Below are 21,049 nucleotides of genomic sequence, written 5' to 3'. Positions count from 1 at the left end.
AGCACAGGGGGATATTGGACATTGGAACGTTGGGACATTTTGGGACATGGGGTCACAGGGACACGCCCCTTAGACCCCGCCCCTTGTGACCCGCCCCTTAGACCCGCCCCTTAGACCCCTGCCCCTTAAAACCCACGCCCCGTCCCTTGACCCCTCATGACCCCACCCCCTTCAGCCCCTCCCCCTTGAGCCCTCCCCCTTTAGCCCCGCCCCTTAGACCACGCCCCTTACCACCATCACCCTCCCACCCTCACGACCCCTTGTGACCCACCCCTTAGCCCCTCCCCCTTTAAGCCCCGCCCCTAAGCCCGTTTGTGACCCCTCGTGACCCCTAATGACCCGCCCCTTAGCCCCGCCCCCTTAGCCCCGCCCCTTTAGCCCCTCCCCCCTAAGCCCCTCCCCCTTAAGCCCCTCCCCCCTAAGCCCCTCCCTCTAAGCCCCTCCCCCTAACCCATTGTGACCCCTCGTGACCCCTAATGAGCCCCACCCCTTAGCCCCGCCCCCCCTTGGCCCCCACCCCCTCAGCCCCTCCCCTAAGCCCCTCCCCCTTGAGCCCCTCCCCCCTGAGCCCCTCCCCTCTGAGCCCCCTCCCCCTAACCCATATGACCCCTCATGACCCCTAATGACCCCGCCCCTTGGCCCAGCCCCCCTTAGCCCCACCCCCCTTAGCCCCTCCCCTAAGCCCCTCCCCCTGAGCCCCTCCCCTAAGCCCCTCCCCTCTGAGCCCCTCCCCCTGACCCATCCTGAGGCCCCTGATCGCCCCTAATGACCCCGCCCCCTGGCCCCGCCCCCTCACCCACCCCCTTAGCCCCTCCCCCTAAGCCCCTCCCCCCTAAGCCCCTCCCCCTAAGCCCTCCCTCTGAGCCCCCTCCCCTAACCCCGTTGTGACCCCTCATGACCCCTAATGAGCCCCGCCCCTTAACCGCCCCCTTAGGCCCCACTCCTTTAACCGCCCCTTTACCCCCAGCCCCTCATGACCCCTCGTGACCCCACCCCTTTGAGCCCCTCCTCTGAGCCCCGCCCCTAAGAGACCAGTGCCCGCCTCTTGACCCTTGTGACCCCACCTTTGGCCTCCCCCTTTGACCCCTCCCCTAACCCCTCCTCACACTCCACCCCTTAGAGACCCATTATGACCCTCATGACCCCTAATGACCCCGCCCCTTGGCCCCGCCCCTTAGCCCCACCCCCTTGAGCCCCGCCCCTTAGCCCTGCCCACTCACGCTCCGCCCCCTGACCCATGCCATCCTTGTGACCCTCATGACCCCACCCCTTAGCCCCGCCCCTTAGCCCCCACCCCCTTAGCCCCGCCCCATTTAAGCCCCGCCCCTCGCCCCTCCCCCACTCACGCCTCCCGCCCCCTTCCTGGCCCGCAGCGGAACCCGGGCAGGGTGAGGGCGGTGCCCAGGAAGCTCCAGCGCCGCCAGCGAAAGGGGCCCAGCAGCAGCGCCCCTGCAGGGACCTGGCCCCGCCCACCGTGGGGGGCAGCCGGGACCGGAGCGCGTCGCTCACCTGGGGGGGGTGACCAGTATGACCAGTTCAGCCCACCAGTATAACCAGTCTCACCAGTTCTGCCACCAGTGTGGCCAGTACAGGCCGACCAGTATGACCAGTCAGACCAGAACCAGCCAGATGTCAGCACTGAGACCACCCAGTGCACCCAGTGAGACCAGAATCAGCACCAGTTAGACCGACCAGTAAAACCAGTATGCACCAGTTATACCAGCCAGTATGACCAGTTACACCACCCAGTATCACCAGTGGGACACCAGCTACCAGTGAGACCGGTAGCACCAGGTCAGACCGACCAGTGAGACCAGTATGACCAGTTTACACCAACCAGGTGGACCAGGATGAGCACCATTATACCACCAGTGGGACCAGTTACAAACAGGTATTAACAGGTAGAAAACCACCAGGTGTAGACACTGAACCACCCAGTACACCCAGTGACAAGTATCACCAGTTAGACCGACCAAGTGAGACCATTTTACACCACCCAGTGCTCCCAGTGGAGCACCGCAGTGACACTGACCAGTATGACCAGTATAGCCAGTGACACCAGTGAGACCACCCAGATGTCAGCACTGGACCAGCCCAGTCACCCAGATGAGAACCAGGGTGTGGGCGTGGGCACTAGACCCAGATGTAGCCCAGTACACTGGACCAGTGCACCAAACTGACACCAGTCAGACCACCCCAGTGCACCCAGTATCCAGACCGTCACCACCCCGACAGAATCTGTCCATGCCCCCATCACCCTTCCCAGTGCCCCCAATCCTCCCAGTACTCCTCCCAGTGCTCCCAGTGTCCCCGTCCCTCCCAGTACACCCAGTACAACCAGTCATCGCATGACCCATTCACACCCCAGTGCTCCCAGTGCCCCTCCCAGTGCTCCCAGTGCCCCTATCAACCCTTCCCAGTACCCTCATCACCCCTCCCAGTATCTCCCAGTACCCTCCCAGCCCTCCCAGTGCCCACCAGTCCCTCCCAGTACCCCCCAGCCCCCTCCCAGTACCCCTCCAGTGCTCCCAACCCCCCAGTCCCTCCCAGTGCCCCTCCCAGTGCTCCCAGTGCCCTTCAGGACCCCTCCCAGTCCCTCCCAGTGCTCCCAGTACCCCCCAGTCCCTCCCAGTGCCCCCCCAGCCCCTCCCAGTGCCCCCCATCACCCCTCCAGGTCCTCCCAGTTCCCCCCAGCCCATCCAGTGCCACCCAGTGCCTACAGATTCTCACAGCACCCCACAGAGGCTGTGGGCTGCCGGCGGTCCCAGTAGGTGTGACACCACAATCTCCAGCGCCTCCGCCCGTCGAGCGCCGCGTGGCACCACCACGTCCTGCGGCGGTGACGTCATCGGGTTATGACGTCATCGGGTTATGACGTGATCGGGTGGTGGTGATGTCAGGTTATGGCGTCACCAGGGCAGTGACGTCACACCGGGCAGTGACGTGGTGGGAGGTGGTGGCGTCACAGGGTGATGACGTCACACAGCAGACCCCCCCACTGCCACCCACCCATCCCTCCCAGTCTGTCCCCAGTGCCCCTCCCATCCCTCCAGGTTCATCCCAGTGCCCCCAGTCCATCCCAGTACCTCCCAGTCCCATCCAGTACCCCCCAGTCCATCCCAGTACCTCCCAGTCCATCCAGGTCCCCTAGGTCCCCTCCCAGTCCCTCCCAGTCCCTCCCAGTCCCTCCCAGTGCCTCCCAGTCCCTCCCAGTCCATCCCAGTACCCCCATCACCCTTCCCAGTGCCCCCCAGTCCCTCCCAGTCCCTCCCAGTCCCTCCCAGTCTGTTCCAGTCCCTCCCAGTGCCCCCAGTCCCTCCCAGTCCCTCCCAGTCCCCCCCAGCCCCTCCCAGTCCCCCCAGTCCCTCCCAGTCCCTCCCAGTCCCGTCCCAGTCCCTCCCAGTGCCCCTCACCAGCAGTGAACCACGGCCAGTCTGAGGACAGCAGGGTCCCCGAAGATGGAGACCTGGGGGCGAGGGGGGGGGATTTGGGAAGTGGCCCCAATGTCCCCAACCCCCCAAATGCCCCAATGCCCCCAACCCCCCGGATCCCGGACCCAGACCCCAGAATACCCCAATGTCCTTAATGTCCCGGACCCCCAACCCCCAATGCCCCCATGCCAACGTTCCCAGATGTCCCCAAATCCCCCAAATACCCCTAACCCCCCCAAACCCCCCCAGATCCCCAATGTCCCCAATGGCCCCAAACCAAATACCCCAATCCCCCCAATGTCCCTAAATCCAGATCACCCCAAATGTCCCCAAAACCCTGGGCAATCCCCAGATGTCCCCAGACATTACAAGCCCCCGAACCCCAAGATCCCAGATCCCCCAGACCCCCGGATCCCCAGGTCCCCGGAATGTCCCCAGACTCCCAAATATCCCAATGCCCCAGAATCCCAGATGTCCGGGATGCCCGGATGCCTGCATGCACCCCAAATCTCCCCATGTCCCTAAATTCCCAAATCACCCCAAATGTCCCCGGACCCCAAATGTCCCCAAATCCCCAAACATCCCCAACCCCCCAAATCCCCCAAATGTCCCCAATCCCCAGATGGCCCAGAACCCCCGGATACCCCCAATCCCCCAAATCCCCAAATGTCCCCAGAATCCCCCAATCCCCGAATGTCCCAGACCCCCCAGTGCCCCCCTTACATAGAGCCACCAGCTCCGTGGCTCCCAACAGCGCCCAGAGCAGCAGGGCCCGACCCAGCCCCCCAACACCCCCATACCCCAGACGCCCCAAACCCCCCAAACCCCCCAACACCCCCAATGTCCCCAAATGCCCCGAATGCCCCAAATCCCCCAATGCCCCCATAACCCCTAATATCCTAAATACCCCCCAATCCCCCAAATATCCCCAAATCCCCCTAAATCCCCGAACCCCTAAATCCCCCGAATGCCAAATATCCCCGGACCCCCGAATCCCCGGATCCAATGTCCCTAGATCCCCGATCACCCGAAATGTCCCCGAACCCTACGACGTACCCCAGATACCCCAAACCCCCAAATACCCCAAACCCCAAAACCCCAATGTCCCCAATGTCCCCAATACCCCCAAATACCCCAAATCCCCAATGTCCCCAAAACCCCCAATGTCCCAATACCCCCAAACATCCCAGATACCCCAGAATCCCCAATGTCCCTAATCCCCGAATACACCCCAAATGCCCCGGAACCTGCGATGTCCCAAAACCCCTAATCCCCCAAAACCCCCGAATACCCCAAATCCCCGGAACCCCAATATCCCGAACCCCCCTTTACGTGGCAGCTTCCCCGGCTGCGTGTGGCCGCCAGCAGCTACGCCCCCACCAGCAGGGCCGCCCCCAGCCCCCATACCAGACACCAAAGTGCCGCCCCCCAACCCAAATGTCCCCAGTGTCCCCAATTCCCCCAGATGCCCCCAAACTTCCCAGATGTCCCCAATGTCCCCAGATCCCCCCAAATATCCCCAGATGTCCCCAAGTCCCCCAAATACCCCAATATCCCCAGATGTCCCCAGTACCCAACGAATCCCCCAAATCCCCCAAATGTCCCTAAACTCCCAAATCACCCCAAATGTCCCCAAAACCTCAAATATCCCCAAATACCCCCAAACATCCCCAATCCCCCCAAATACCCCAAATACCCCCAATGTCCCCAAACTCCCCCAAATGTCCCAAATGTCCCCAAATCCCCCCACGTCCCCAAATGTCCCCAATCCCCCCAATCCCCCCAATTTCCCCAAATGTCCCCAAATACCCCTAATCCCTCCAAAACCTCCCAAATATCCCAAATGTCCCTAATCCCCAGATCACCCCAAATCACCAATGTCCCCAATGTCCCCAGATCCCCCAATTCCCCCAAATGTCCCCAGATCCCCCAATCGCCCCAATTCCCCCAATGTCCCCAATCCCCCAGATACCCCAATGTCCCCCCTTACGTCCACAGCCCCCGGCTCCGTGTGGCCGCCAGCAGCGCCCCCAGCAGCAGGGCCGCCCCCACCCAGACAGGTGCCCAGAATCCCCCCAGATCCCCCAACCCCCATGTCCCCAGATGCCCCAGATGCCCCCAAATACCCCAGATCCCCCAGACCCCCAGTACCCCAGATACCCCAATGCCCCCAGATACCCAGTCCCCAGAACCCCCAGATCCCCAATGTACCCCAGACCCCATCCCAGATCTCCCAGATCCCCAGATCCCCGGATCCCTAATCCCCAATCCCAGTCCCCAATGTCCCTAATCCCAGATCGCCAAATCCCAGAACCCTAAATGTCCCCGGATCCAATCCCCAACCCCCTACGTGGCAGGCCCCGGCTCCCGCGTGGCCGGCACGCGCGCCCAGCAGGCCGGGCCGCCCCCAGCATCCCGGGGCGCGGCTGCCGCGCGGGGGGAGCGGGCAGCGCACCGGGCTGCGACGGGCCACCCCCGCCGCCCGGGCGCCCCCGTGGCGAGGCGTCCACCGCCCGGAACACGGGCTGCGGGGGCAAATGCGGGGAACACAAATAGGGTGGGAGGGGGTCAGGAACTCAAGCTCCAAGGGACATCGGGGTCATGGCCCCGTGACCCTTGACCCCATTTCCTCCCAGTGCCCCTCCCAGTCCCCACGTGTCCCCTCCCAGTGCCTCCCAGTCCCCCTCAGCCCCCCTAATCCCCTCCTAGCCCCCCTCCAGCCCCCTCCCAGTGCCTCCCAGTCCCTCCCAGTGCCCCCCAGTCCCCGTCCAGCCCCTCCCAGTGCCCCCCAGTCCCCCTCCCAGTGCCCCCCAATCCCCCTCCCAGTATCCCCCAATCCCTCCCAGTGCACCCCCAGTCACCTCCTAGTCCTCCCAGTGTCCTCTAGTCCCCCCAACCCCTCCCAGCCGCCCCCCCAATCCCCTCCAGTACCCCCCAGTCCCTCCAGTCCCTCCAGTCTCCCCAATCCTCCCAGTCCCTCCCAGTTCCCCCCAATCCCCTCCCAGTCCCTCCCAGGTTCCCAGTCACCTCTGAGTGCGCCCGGCAGCGGGCGGGGGCTGGCAGCAGAGGATCCCCGGCGGCCACGCGCGCCCCGTACAAGGAGAAGCCGGGCCGGCGCCAACAGCCCCCGTCACGAAGGCCACGGCCATGAAATTCCACGTGGACAGCACGAACTCCGGCTGCAACACCGCGGGGTCACCACAGGGTCACCACAGGGTCACGGGGTCACCACGGGGTCACCAGGTCCCCAATGCTCCCCATGCCAACCAGGTCACCACGGGGTCACCATGGGTCGGGTCACACGGGGTCACGGGGTCACCACAGGGTCCACACGGGGTCACCGGGTCACCAGGTACCAACCATGTCACCGGGTCGCCATGGGGTCACACGGGGTCATGGGGTCACCACAAGGTCACCGGGGTCATCGGGTCACCACGGGGTCACAGGACACCATGGGGTCACCCGGGGTCACCAGGTCACCAGGTCACCACGGGGTCACCGGGGTCACCACGGGGTCACGGGGTCACCCTGGGTCACCCCGGGGTCATGGGGTCACCATGGGTCACCCCGGGGTCACCTGGTCCCAATGTGTCCGTGTCCCCTGCCCCCATGCCCCCCCGCGCCCCCTGCCCCATGTCCCCCCTGCCCCTCACTTGGTGGCCAGGTCCCTGAGGTCGCTGGCCCAGGCCGTGTCTGCATGCAGGGGCGTCCGGGCGTCTCTCCAGGCCCCCCGGGGGGCTCCTCCACCACCGCCACCAACAGCGCCACCGCCAGCGCCCCCCAGCCCCGGCGTCACCTGGGGGCACCCCATGGGGCGGGGGCACCCAAAGGGAACCCCCAAGACCCCCAAGGCCCACAACCCCCAAGACAGGACCCCTGGGACCCCCGGGACCCCCAGAGACCCCCGGGACAGGACCCCCCAGGACCCTCTTGGGGACAGGAACCCCCCAGGACCCCCCGGGACACCCCTTAGGGGACAGGACCCCCCAGGACCCCCCAGGAACAGGATCCCCCAGGACCCCCCGTGGGGACAGGACCCCCCAGAGACCCCCAAGGACAGGACACCCCAGGACCCCTAGGACCCCCCGTGGGGACAGGAACCCCCCAGACCCCCAGGGACAGAGACCCCCAGACCCCTTGGGACAGGGACCCCCAGGACCCCCAGGGACAGGACACCCCCTGGGACCCCCCAGACCCCCAGGGACAGGACCCCAGGACCCCTCACCCTGAGCGCCCAGTGCCAGTTGACCGCCGCCTCCTTCACCTGGCCCTGCGGCGGTGTACCCAGCCCACTGGGGGGGGGCAAGATGGGGGGGGGGGGGGGGGGGGGGGGCGGGGGGGGCACGGCCCCACGTGGCCGCGGCCCCCCCAACACCCAATTGCCCCCGAACCCCTCCCCCCCACCCCCAATGCCACCCCAGCCCCCAAGTGCCCCCGGAGGCCCCAGAAGCCCCCCAAAGTGCCCCCCAGAATGCCCCAAATACACCCCAATTGCCCCTAAGTACCCCCAAATCCCCCCAAACACCCCAAACCCCCAAGTGCCCCTTACCCCCAAACCCCCCCAAATTGCCCCAAATCCCCCCAAACACCCCCAATTGCCCCCATAGCCCCCAAACCCCCCCTAACACCCCCCAATTGCCCCCGACCCCCCAATCCCCCCAATTACCCCCAACCTCCCCAAATGCCCCCAATCCCCCCCAAACACCCCCAAATGCCCCCAACCCCCCAACCACCCCTCAAGTGCCCATAGGCCCCAAAATCCCCTCACGCCCCCAAACCCCCTCACCCCCGGATACCCCCCGTTACCCCCCAACCCCCGAATACCCCTAAATTTCCCCAAACCCCCCTCCAGATATCCCCCCCAACCACCCCAACCCCCCAGTCCCCCCACCCCAATCCCCCCCACCCCGATCCCCCCACCCCCGAAATCCCCCCCCCCCACCTCCCGGGGCGCCGGCGAGGTCGAGGCGGCCGAGGGCGCGGCTGCGGGCGATGCCGGCGAAGAGGTGGGCGATGGAGGTGGGGGCGATGGTGGAGTCAGTCGCCTCCCCACCCCCACCAGCCCCCGCCCCACCACAGCGCCCAGAACCACTGGGGGGGGGGGAGGAGGGAGGAGCCCACGCGTCACCCATGGGTGCCCGACCCACGGGGCCCCAGCCCGGTGGGGGGGGGTGGGGGCACCCATGGGTGACACCCATGGCGGCCGGGGGGATCCCAAGGTCACCCCACAGCACCCAGGGGGGTCAGGGGGGCACCCGTGGGTCTGCCCCACACCTCCCCTGTGCCCCACATCCTGCCCACGTCTCCCATGGGTACCCCCACGTCTCCTGCCCCACGCCCCCCCTGCCCACATCCCCCCGGGGTACCCCCCACTGTCCCCACCCACACCTGCCCCACATCCCCAATCGGTATCTCTCACATCCCCCCTGCCCACGTCTCCATGGGTCCGCCCCACGTCCTGCCCACGCCCCCTGCCCGCGCCCCCGACCAGGTCCACCCCACGCCTCCCATGCACCCCACATCCCCCCATGGGTCTGCCCCACGTCCCCCCCGCCCCACATCCCTGCCCCACATCTCCCACAGGTCTGCCCCACACCCCCCACCCACACACCCCACATCCCCCCATGGGTCTGCCCACGCCCCTACCCCAACCCCACCCACACCCTGCCCACACCTCCCCATGGGTCTGCCCACATCCCCAACCACGCCCCCATAGACCCACCCACATCCCCCCAGGGGTCTGCCCACAACCACCCCCTGCCCCACATCTCCCATGGGTCTGCCCCACACCCCCTCTGCCCCACACCCCCACCCAACACCCACCCGCCCCACGCCCCGCCCCACATCTCCCATGGGTCTGCCCCACATCCCCTGCCCACGGCCGCCCCCTGCCCCACACCCCGCCCCACACCCTTGCCCACAGCTCCCAGCCTCCCGGGGCACGAAGCTGGTGGCAGGTCACGCGGTCCGAGGGCGATGCCGGGGCACACAGCCGCTTCATCTGGGCGGTGCAGGTCGAACAGGGGGCCGGCGCCATGTAACTGCTGATGGACACTGCACCACGTGCCGCCTCAGCCCCACAGAGTGGGACAGGACCCAAGCGGCGGTGGGGCGGGGTCCCCAAGTGTGGGGCGGGGACCCCTGTTCGTCCCGTCTGCACAGCCCGGAGCTGCCGTCCCCGATGCCGAATGTTCCTCCACGTGGGGAAGAACGCCTAAAGGGGGGGGAAGTGTGGGGCAGGGGGATGTTGGGGCTGCCCGTGGCCTGCCCCATTAGCCTCCATCCCGGCCACGGTGAAGCGGTCCATGTAGTTGAGGAGGTTCGTGTCACAGACCGGCCACGGTGGAGTGAGCGGCCGGGCTGCGCAGGGAGTGCCGTGGGCGCTGCAGGGCAGGCTATGGGGCAGGCTGTGCAGGGCAGGCCGTAGGGGCAGGGTGCGCCCAGCTCGCCCCCGTGTGGTCGGGGCGGCCAGCTCCGGCCACGGGCGGCGCTTGGGGGCGCGGGGCGACGCCATGGGGCCTCCCTCGGCCTGGGGGGGGGCGGGGAGGCATGAGGAGGTGGCCCACGGAGCCCTGCCCCATGCGGATCCTGCCCCATAGCGAGCCCAGACCCATAGAGAGCCCAGCCCCATAGCCCCTGCCCCATGGGGTCCTGCCCCAGTGCGAGCCTGGCCCCATCGAGGGCCCAGCCCCATGGCCCCTGCCCCATGGGGGTTCCTGCCCCATGGGGGCCCAGCCCCATGGCCCCTGCCCCACGGAGACCCCGGCCCCACAGAGACCCCGGCCCCATCGCGAGACCCAGCCCTACGGCCCCCTACCCCATGGATCCTGCCCCATGGGAGCCCAGCCCCACGGGAGCCCCAACCCCATGACCCCTGCCCCACGAGAGCCCTGCCCCACGGCCCCTGCCCCATGGAGCCCAGTCCCATAACCCCCTGCCCCACGAGGAGCCCAGCCCCATAGCGAGCCCTACCCCATAGCCCCTACCCCATGGGGGCCCAGCCCACAGCAGCCCCTGACCCATAGTGTCTGCCCCATAAGCCTAGCCCCCATAGCCCCTGCCCCATCAGGGCCCAGCCCCATGGCTAAGTCCCTAGGACCCCAGCCCCACAGGACCCAGCCCCATAGACCCCCTTGCCCCATGACCTCCTGCCCCACGGCGTCCAGGCCCCATAGCCTCTCCCCCACAAAGTACCTCCCCACAGCCCCCACCCCATAGCCCCCCTCCTGCCCCATAACTCCCCCATAGCCCCCAGCCCCCCATAACCCCCCACGACCCCCCACAGCCCCCATAGCCCCCCCCCAGCCCCCACCCACCCCGGCCCATACCCCGTCACGTGACCCCCCCGTCACGTGACCAGCCCCCCCTCCAGGGGGGTCAGACACCGGTTCCGCCGCCCCGGCGAGTCACTGCCGCCGCGGCCCCGCACATGACCACCGCCCACGTGACCACCAGCCCCGCCCCTTCCCGCGGGCTCTTATCGAGGGGCCGGGCCTTAACGGGGAGGGGCGGGGCCGGCCGCGGCGTTGGAAATGGTCCTCGAGAAGGGACACTGGACGCTGGAAGACTGGCACTGGATGGAGCACTGGAAGCACTGGGAGCACTGGATCACCCGATAGCACTGGGAGCACTGGGACTTGCTCCACACCCATACTGGGAGCACTAGGATGCCCCCATTCTGTACTGGGAGCACTGGGATTAACCCCATAGGCACTCGGAGCACTGGGATTGCCACAGGGCACTGGGATACTGGGGACACCCCACACCATACTGGGAGCACTGGGATCAGCCCCATTACTATACTGGGAGCACTGGGATTGACCCCCAGGGGGCACTGGGAGCACTGGGGCTGCCCCCACACCATACTGGGAGCACTGGGATTGACCTCATAGGGCACTGGAGCACTGGGATTGCCACCGGGGCACTGGAGCACTGGGATGGCCCACACACCACATACTGGGAGCACTCAGAGTGCTCCCACACCCATACTGGGAGCACTGGATGGCCCCCATTCCACACTGGGAGCACTGGACTGCTCCCACACCCATACTGGGAGCACTGGATCACCCCATTCCATACTGGGAGCACTGGGACTGCTCCCACTCCATACTGGGAGCACTGGGATAACCCCACTCCATACTGGGGGCACTGGGATCAGCTCCCACTCCATCTGGGAGCACTGGGATCGCCCCCATTCCATACTGGGAGCACTGGGATCCAGCTCCATATGGAGCACCTGGGCAGGGCTGGCAGCGGCTGTGTTGGCCCCTCTCCTTATCAGGAGCTGCCCGGACCCTGGGGGAGCGGGCTGAGGCTGCCCCCTCCTTCCCCTCCCCCCCCCTGCCCCCCCTCCCCCCTCCCCCCTCCCCCCCGGGTTGTTTTGGAGCCCCGGCCCCGCCCCGCAAATGAATCCCGGCCCCGACCCCCGGCCCCCACCAGCAGCAGCAGCGACCATGAGTGGGGGTCGGGGGGGGGGGCGAACCCCCCCAGGACCCCCCGGACCCCCCCCTCTGGGACCCCCCCCGACCCCTGACCCCTGGACACCCCCTCAGACCCCAAAATTGCCCCCGGACCTTTGATCCCCAAATACCCCCAATTACCCCCCGACCCCTTGATCCCCCCAGGACCCGAAATTGCCCCCCAGTCCCCGATACCCCCTAGATCCCCAAATGCCCCCAGACCTAAAATACCAAAACCCCCAAAATTATTTGCCCCTAGACCCCCTTGATTTCCCCCAAATATCCCTAGATCCAAATCCCAAATTGCCCCCACCCGGATGCACCCCAAAACCCGAATTACCCCCCAGACCCTTGGTCCCCAGACCCCAAAGTACCCATCCCCCAATTTTCCCCTAAGATCCCCAATTACCCCAATAACCCGAGTGCAACCCCAGACCCTCAATTACCCCCGGATCCCGAGATGCTCCCGACCCCTAGATACCCCCCCCAGACCCCCGATTTGCCCCCTAGAGACCCCCGATTTCCCCCAATAACCCCAAATGACCCCCCTAGACCCTTTTGACCCCCAGATCCCCCTCATCCCCCTAAATTCTGCCAATTTGCCCCCCAGATCCCCCCAACCCCCCTCAATTCCCCCATGACCCCCATGACCCCCAACCCCCCTGATCCCCAATTTCCCCCATAACCCCCCCATGACCCCTATGACCCCCATGACCCCCATAACCCCCCAATGCCCCCAATCCCCCTTTTACCCCCCAAACCCCCCATGACCCCCATGACCCCCATGACCCCAAAACCCCCCTCACCCCCGATACCCCCCCAGGCCCCCGAAGGCGAAAGCGGCGGCGCGGCCGAGGCTCTCCAGCCGTCTCTGCCATGTTCGGACCAGACCCAAATCCCCAGGTCAGGAGTCAGACCGGGCTGATGACATCATTGGGGGGGCTATTTTTGGGGGGGGTAGCCCCACCCCCACCCCCCCCAGGCACCTGTCCCGGTTCAAGGTGGCGCCTTTGGGGACACAGCTGTCTCCTTAGGGGGGGTGGGGGGCCCAGGGAGGGAATTCAGTTCCCCATGAGGGCTTGCAGCCCCCACCCCCTCCTTACCCCCTACCATCGGCCCAGGCGACTCACCGTCATCGACCCCAGAACCGCGATGACGGCATCATCGACGACCTGCGGGAGACCTCGCTGCCCCATGGGTGGGGGCGGGGCCTGGGGGCGTGGCCGGTGGGGGCGGGGGCGGGGACGTGGCCTGTGGGTGTGGCCTGTGGGGGCAGGGGCCTGTGGGCGGGGTCTCTTGGGGGTGTGGTCTCTTGTTCTGGGGGTGTGTGGATTACCTCTGGGGGCGTGGCCTCTTGGGGGTGTGGCCTCTGTGGGCGTGGCCTCTGGGGGTGTGGATTTGAACTGAGGGCATGGCCTATTTGGGCGTGGCTTCTGTGGGCGTGGCCTCTGGGTGTGGAATTCTGGGTGTGGTTTATGGATGGGTATTGTGGGCGTGGCCTCTTTGTGGGCGTGGCCTATTGTGGGCGTGGCCTTTGTGGGCATGGCTTGTAGTGGGCGTGGCACCGGGTGGGCGGGGCTTGCGGAGGCGGGGCTTAGGGGAGGGACGGCAGGGGTCGGGGCGAGGGGAGGGGCGGGGCTGGTGTGGGGGAGAGGGGCGGGGCTTGGGGTGGGACAAGGTTTGAGCGGGGCGGGGCTTGACGTGGGAGGGGCGTGGCTGGGGAGTCGGGGCGTGGCCTGGGGAAAGGGGGCGTGGTCTTAGGGAGAGGGGGCGTGGCTGGGGAAAGGGGGCATGGCTTAGCGAAGGGGCAGGGCTTGGGATGGAGAGGGGGCATGGCTTAGAGGAGGGGGCATGGGCTTAGGGAAGGGGGCGTGGCTTAGGGAGAGGGGCGTGGTTTAGGGGAAAGGGGGCGTGGTTTGTGGGGAGGGGGCGTGGCTTTGAGAGAGGAAAACCAGCCAGGAACGGGGACTTTTGGGGGGCGTGGCTCAGAAAGGGGCGGGGCTTTTTTTGGGGGGGTGGGGCATGTCCTGAGGCCCCGCCCTGCCCATTTTGGGCAGCTGAACTCCTGAAGAACAAGGAGGAGCTGGACGCCATGATCAAGGAGGCGGAACGGCCCCATCAACTTCACCGTCTTCCTGGCCATGTTCGGGGAGGCTGAGGGTGCCGGCCACCCACCCTCTATGGCGTCATCATGACATCATAGCGGGCACTGATGACGTCACTTCCTGTTCTTTTGAACACCCAGGTGACCCGGAGGACGTCATCATGGGGCCTTTCAAGGTGCTGACCCGGAAAAGGATTAATAAGAAAGCTCTGGTGGGGGAGGGCGGGATGGGGGTGGCGGGTGGATGTGGGGTCATGTGGGGTGATGGGGAGTGTGGGATTGGTGTGGGGGTTATGTGGGGTTGGATGGGTGATGGGGGGGATTGGGGTGGTGGGGACGTTAGGGGTCATGAGGGGATTGGGGTGATGAGGGTGATTGGGGTCACAGGGGTGATGGGGGACATCAGGGTGATCAGGGTGATGGGGACATTTGGGGTACTGGGGGTGGGTGATGGGTCATGGGGGTCATGGGGGTCGTTGGGGGTCCATGGGGTCATTTGGAGGACATTGGGGGCACTGGGGGTTCACTGGGGTCATGGGGGGGTCACTGGGGTCATGGGGGGGCATTGAGGGGGCCATCCTGGGACATTTAGGGTGACAGGCCGGTGACCCGTCCCCCCCGCCCCCACCTGGAGGAGCTGCTGACCACCAGTGCGACCGCTTCACCCCGGAGGAGGTGAGGACCCCGGAACCCCAGGAGTGCTGGGACCCCAGACCCCAGGACCCAAAATTGCCCCCAGGACCCCAGAATCCCCCCTAGACCCCCAGAATCCCTTCCAGGACCCCTGATCCCCGCCCAAGAGTCCCCAAAATCCACCCCTAAACCCTAGGACCCCAAAATCACCCCTAGGACCCCCAAATCCCCCCAGGACCCCAAATTCTCCAGGGTCCCCAATACCCTATGATCCAAAATCCCCCTGGGACCCCAAAATACCCCCCAGGACCTAAAATCCCCCCAGGACCCCAAATCCCCCCAACACCCCAATAAACCCCCCAAATCCCCCCAAACCCCCATAATGATTTATGGGGGGGTATCCAACCCCCCAATTCCCCCCCCTGGTGCCCCACCAATAAGAACATCAGCTACTCCCCCTAACCCCCCAACCCCCCAAATTCCCCCTAAACCCAAACCCCCCATATCCCCCCCAAATCCCCCTCCCACCCCAATTCCTCTTTTATGGGGGGGACCAGCCCCCCAATTTAATCACCGGGTGCCCCCCCCCCCAGATTAAGAACATGGCAGATACCTCCCCGACGTGGCCGGCAACATGACTTACAAGAACATCTGTGCTACATCATCACCCACGGCGAGGACAAGGAGGGCAGTGACAACCCCCCAATTTCAAGCCCCCCGAATCCGGGGGTACTGACCCCCCCGCTGGGAATGACGGCTAAACTGTTGGGTTCGGGGGTTGTTTTGGGGTGTGTGGGGGGGGATTTGTGTGGGGGGGGGGATTTGGGGGAGGGAGATATTTGGGGAAGGGGGGCTGTTTTGGGGAGAAGGGGAGTTTTGGGGGTATTGGGGGGGGGTCTATTGGGGGGGGTGCTTTTAAGAGATCTTAGGGTGCTTTGAGATCTGAGGTTATTTTAGGACCTGGTGGTGTAGGGGTGGGCCCATGGGGGAGGATTTTGGGGTCCCCTTGTTTTGGGGTCTAAGATTGGACTGGGGGTCCCCTCTTGTTATGGGATTGACCCCAAAGATGGATTTTGGGGGTCCCCATTGGGGGTCCCCTTGTTTTGGGGTTGGGTTTTGGAATCCCTTGCCATCGGGTGACCCCAAAATTGGGTTCAATTCCCCTTGTTTTGGGGGGGATCCCTTATTTTGGGGTGCCCGGATTGGGTTGCAACCCTCAGCACCCCGTCCCTCCGTCCCCGGGCAGGACGCGCACAGCGAGTCGATGGCGGGGGCGCTGTGGGTCAGCAGCTCCCCATGGAGACGACGTCGACGTGTGGGGCCAGGGAATAGGGGCAGGGTCCCTCCGTCGCCCGCTGGCCTCCACCCGCACCCCGGGGTGCGCCGCCTTCACCGCCGCCGCCCGGCCGCCGCCAGTGCCTGGGGGGGGAAAAGGGGCGGCGGCCCGCGCTGGGGGGCGACGCGCGTGATATGTGGTGAGTCCGCGCTTGAGGGGTGACACGTGTTATAGGGGTGACATATGCTATGGGGTGACCCACACTTGGGGGGCGACACATGCTCTATGAGGGTGACAAACACTTGGGGGCTAACCCCACACTTGGGGGTAAACTCACACTTGGGGGGCAACACATGCTATGGGTGTGAGACCCACACTTGGGGGGCACCTATACTTGGGGGTAGACTTACACTTGGGGGGGTTCCCCCACATTAGGGGGGTACCCCACGTTGGGGGGTCACCCACACTCAAATGGACTAATACTGGGGGTTACCCCACACTTGGGTGACCCTACACTTGGGGGTCACCCCATACTTGGGGCTCACCCCACTCTGGGGGTCACCCCACACTTGGGGGTACCCCACACTTGGGTCACCCCACACTTAGGGGTCACCCCACACTTGGGGTTCACCCCATACTTATGGGTCACCCCACACTTGGGGGTCACCCATATTTAGGGTCACCCCACATTTTAGGTCACCCCACACTTGGGGTCACCCCACACTTGGGGGTCACCCCACACACGTGGGGGTCACCCCATCTTTAGGGTCACCCCACACTTGGGGGGGCACCAATTTTAGGTCACCCCACACTTGGGGGCTCACCCCACTTATGGGTCACCCCCCACTTGTGGGGCACCCAGCTATGGGTCCGCCGCCGCCTGTGGTTGAAGTTGTCCATGAGGACGATGTCAGCCGCCCCGCCCGCCTCCAGCGCCTGCTCCTGGGAGCTGCATCCACTTCCAGCAGCTGCATGGAGCCCGCGGCGCGACGGGCATCCGCCACCACCTGGGTACGGGGGATACTGGGGGACTCAGGACACTGGGGGACTGAGTGGGGGAGGTGGGGGCAATGGGGGCAATAGGGGAGAGTGGGGTGAAATGAGGGTGGAGACGGGGGAGTGGGGGAATGGGGACAGTGGGGCGGGTTGGGGGACTGGGGGGCGCTGGGGCAGCTGGGGGCGATTGGGAGGGTGAGGTGGGGGGAATGGGGGGGCGGGTGGGATGGGGTCAATGGGGGAAATGGGGTCAATGGGGGAAATGGAGGTAGTGGGGGCACTGGGGGCAGAGTGGGGGCACTGGGGGCATGGGGCCAAACCCCCCCCAACCAAAATGAGCTCCCTGAGGGGAGAGGCTCCCCTACCGCCCCCCATGGGTCATCCCCTGCCCCCCACATATGTGGGGTACAACCCCCTATATGTGGGTCCCCACCCCATATATGTGGGTAAGAACCCCCCAATATGTGGGTACCCACCCCGCCAATACATGGGTACCCACCCCCCTACGTGTCCCCCCCCATACATGTGGGACCCACCCCCCCATATATATGGGTCACCCCCCATATGTAGCTCACCCCCCAATACATGATCCACCCCCCAATATATGGGTCCCACCCCCCTACATGCTCCCCCCATACATGTGGGACCCCCCCACCCCTCACCCCTCACCCCCAAGCCCCACTCCCAACCCCCCCCCAAAACCAAACCTGGGCTTCCTGGGACCAGCAGGTGGTTGTGCTGGCCAAGTCAGCAGCCCCCAGGTCGTAGCGGTGGGTGAGGCACCCCCACCCCAGCCCGTCTATTTCTCCACCAGCCGAAACCCTGCAGGTCCTACGTGCCGGCAGGCCTCCCGAGCAGCCCCGCCCCCAGGCCACCGCCACCGCCCTGGAGGCCGCCGTGGCCACCCACCGCTGCAGCGCCCCAGGGTGTTGGCCACCCGCTGCAGCAGCACCCGGCCCCCGGCCCCCAACCTCGGCCACCACCGTCCCCGGGGTGGCGGGGCGCCCCTCGGCCACCCTGAGGGTCACGGGGCGCCCGGTCTGACCCCAACGGCCTGGGCGAGGGCCCCCGCCAGCACCCCGGGGCTCTTGCAGACCAGGTGGGCTCGCCGGGGGGCCGCCCCAGCGCGAAGAGGCTCAGCGGGTCGGGGCCGGGGGCGTCCTTGTCCCAGGCCGGGCAGGGCCAGGGAGCGGAGGCAGGGCCGGGGGCAGGAGGGCGGCCAGGGTGGGGGCGGGGGAGTGGGGGGCGGGGAGGGCAGTGGCGTAGAGATAGAGGATGAAGCAATGAGAACCTGGAAAAAGAGAAAATAGCAGAAAAGATGGGTCCTGTGCCCAATAATGGGTCCTACCCCATGATTGGTTCTGCCCCATGAATTGGTTTCTGCTCCTGGATTGGTTATCCCCCATGGATGGTTCTGCCCCATCAAGGGTTAACCCCCATAAAAGAGTAATCCCCTGAGAGGGTCCTGCCCCATGGATGGGTCCTGCCCCATCATGAGTTCTGCCCCATGAGGGCCCTGCCCTATAGAAGTGGCTAGAGCAGTAGGGTCCTGCCCCATGGATGGGCCCTGCCCCATGGGTGAGTTTCTGCCCCATGGATGGGTCCTGCCCCATGGGAGTTGGACTCATGGATGGGTCCTGCCCCACGGACCCACCCCAATGACCGATCCCCAGACCCACAGCCACGTCCCAGCCATGGGTCCTGCCCCCATGGAACACCCCCTGCCCCATGACAGGCCCCGACCCCCGACCCCTGCCCCCGATCCTGCCCACAGCCACCCCTCCCTCTCCCCTCTATCCCTGCCCCACGGCTGCCCCCATGGCCCCTTCCCCCTCCCCCCCAGCCCCACAGCGGCCCCCTCCCCCGCCCGGCCCAGGGAGTGAACCACCAACCCAGGCGTCCCAGCACCCCTACCCACGCTATCAGGCAGCCTGCCATGGGGCTGACTGAGGGTCCCAGGGCCCCACTGACCTGCAGGGCCAGGAGGTGCTCGGGGTCTCAGCCGGGGGGCGCTGGGGGGCACCAGAGGCTCTGCCACGGCACCGGCGCCTGGGGCGGGGAAGCCCCCAGAAAGGGGCAGAGACCCATGTGTGGGGCGGAGGCCCAGGGGCTGCACTCCCTGGGTGTGGGGGCACCCCTCATGTGGGTCACTCACCCCAATGACCTGACCCGGGGGTGCACCCCTAGTGGGGGGCAACCCCTGACCTGGACCCCAGTGTGGGCAGCCCCCAATGACCTGACCCCCAAGTGTGGGGTGACCCCCAAGTGGGGCACCCCCAAGTGCCCAGACCTCATGTGGGGCGCCCCCTAAGTGGGCAAGGCCAGGTGTGGGCACCCCGATGACCGCTCGGGGCGGAGCTCTGCCACCGCCCCCTCCCCCGGCCCCGCCCCCTCCCCCGGCCCCGCCCCCTCCCCCCCGGAGCCCGCCCCCTCCCCCAGCCCCCAGACCAATCAGAAGCGGCGCCGTTTGGGGCGGCTCCCTTTCCTGGCAATCCGATCAGCGGCGCCGCTGGGGGAGGGGCCGGGGCTGGGGCTGCCCAGCGGCGCGGGGGTGTGGGGAGCCCCGTGGGGGTGTGGGGCTGCCCATGTGGCTGCAGGGCCCCCGGGGTGGCTTCCGGCTTCTTGCAGTGTGCCCTGCATGCGCACTGGGTGGGGGAGGGGCGATGACGTCAGAGGGGGGTGGGAGTAAGCCCCTCCCCCCACCCCGACCCCACACCTCACCCCCCCCACCCCCCCACTTTGTCACTCCCTGCCCCGTGGGGGGGGGGACACGGAGACACTGGGGGACACTGGGGGTACTGAGGAACACTGGGGTACTGGGGGTAGAGGGGAACAGGACAGTGGCAGGGCACTAGGGGAACATATTTTTGGGTGAGGGGGACACAAAAAATGGTGGGGGCACTGCGGGCAGTTAGGGTGACATGGGGTGATGGGGACATGGCTATAGGGTGATGGGGACAGCGGGGGAGTGTTGGGGTGATGGGGAACATTAGGGGGACACAGAAGTGGGGTAAGGGGAACATCGGGGTGACATTAGGGTGATGGGGACATGGCCATGGGGTGATGGGGACACAAAATGGGGCAATGAGGACATTTAGGGTATAGGGACATTTGGGTGACCACCTGGGGTGATAGGACTTAGGGGAGATTTGGGTGATGAGGACATAGAAAATGGGGTGAGGGGAACATGTGGGTGACGGGGACACAGAAAATAGGGTGGCTGAGAAAATTAGGTAACATCGAGTGATGGGGGACACGAATGGGTGAATGGGGACATTTTGGGGGACATTGAGTGATGGGGACATCTGAGGTGAGTGAGGACACAGAAATGGGTGAAGAAGGGGACATGGAGGTGGACACCTGGGTGGATGGGGACACGGAAGTGGGCGATGGAGACATTTGGGATGTAGGGTGATGGAGACACAAAATGGGTCAGGGGGACACAGGTGACACACGGGGGTGATGGGGACATTTAGAGGACACCGGGGACATTTGGGGGACGCGGAGAGGTCAAAGAGGTCCTCGGCCGGACGCGCAGAGGACGAATGGAGGCCGCGAAGGGTTACGCTACGGAGGGGGAGATGGGAACGATTCGGCTGCGAGTGGAACGGAATGCAATGGAGAGAACGGAATGGAATCATCCGGAATGGAATGGAATGGAACGGAATGGATTGGAATGGAATGGAATGGAATGGAATGGAATGGAATGGAATGGAATGGAATGGAATGGAATGGAGGATGGGGGCAGTGGAGATTTGGGGACATGGGGACATGGGGTCATGGAGATGTAGGGACATGGGGACATGGAGATATGGGGGACAGGGGGACAATGAGGATGGAGATATGGGGACACTGGGACATGGGGACAATGAAGATTTGGGGACATGGGGACAAGGAGATGTGGGGATGTGGGTCATGGAGATATGGGGACATGGGGACATGGGATATGGGTCATGGAGATATGGGGACATGGAGATATGAGGACAATGAAGTTGGGGGACACGGGGACATGGAGATGTGGGGACATGGGGACAATGAAACTTGGAACTGTGGGACATCGGGACATGGGGACAAGGCGATGTGGGGACGTGGGGACATGGGGACACGGGGACAGGATGTGGAGGTGCGGGGGCCGGATGATACGGGGGCG

This window comes from Anas platyrhynchos, chromosome 30 (assembly GCF_047663525.1).
Source record: "Anas platyrhynchos isolate ZD024472 breed Pekin duck chromosome 30, IASCAAS_PekinDuck_T2T, whole genome shotgun sequence".
NCBI classification, from domain to species: Eukaryota; Metazoa; Chordata; class Aves; order Anseriformes; family Anatidae; genus Anas; species Anas platyrhynchos.
Note: the sequence above shows the minus strand (reverse complement) of the source record.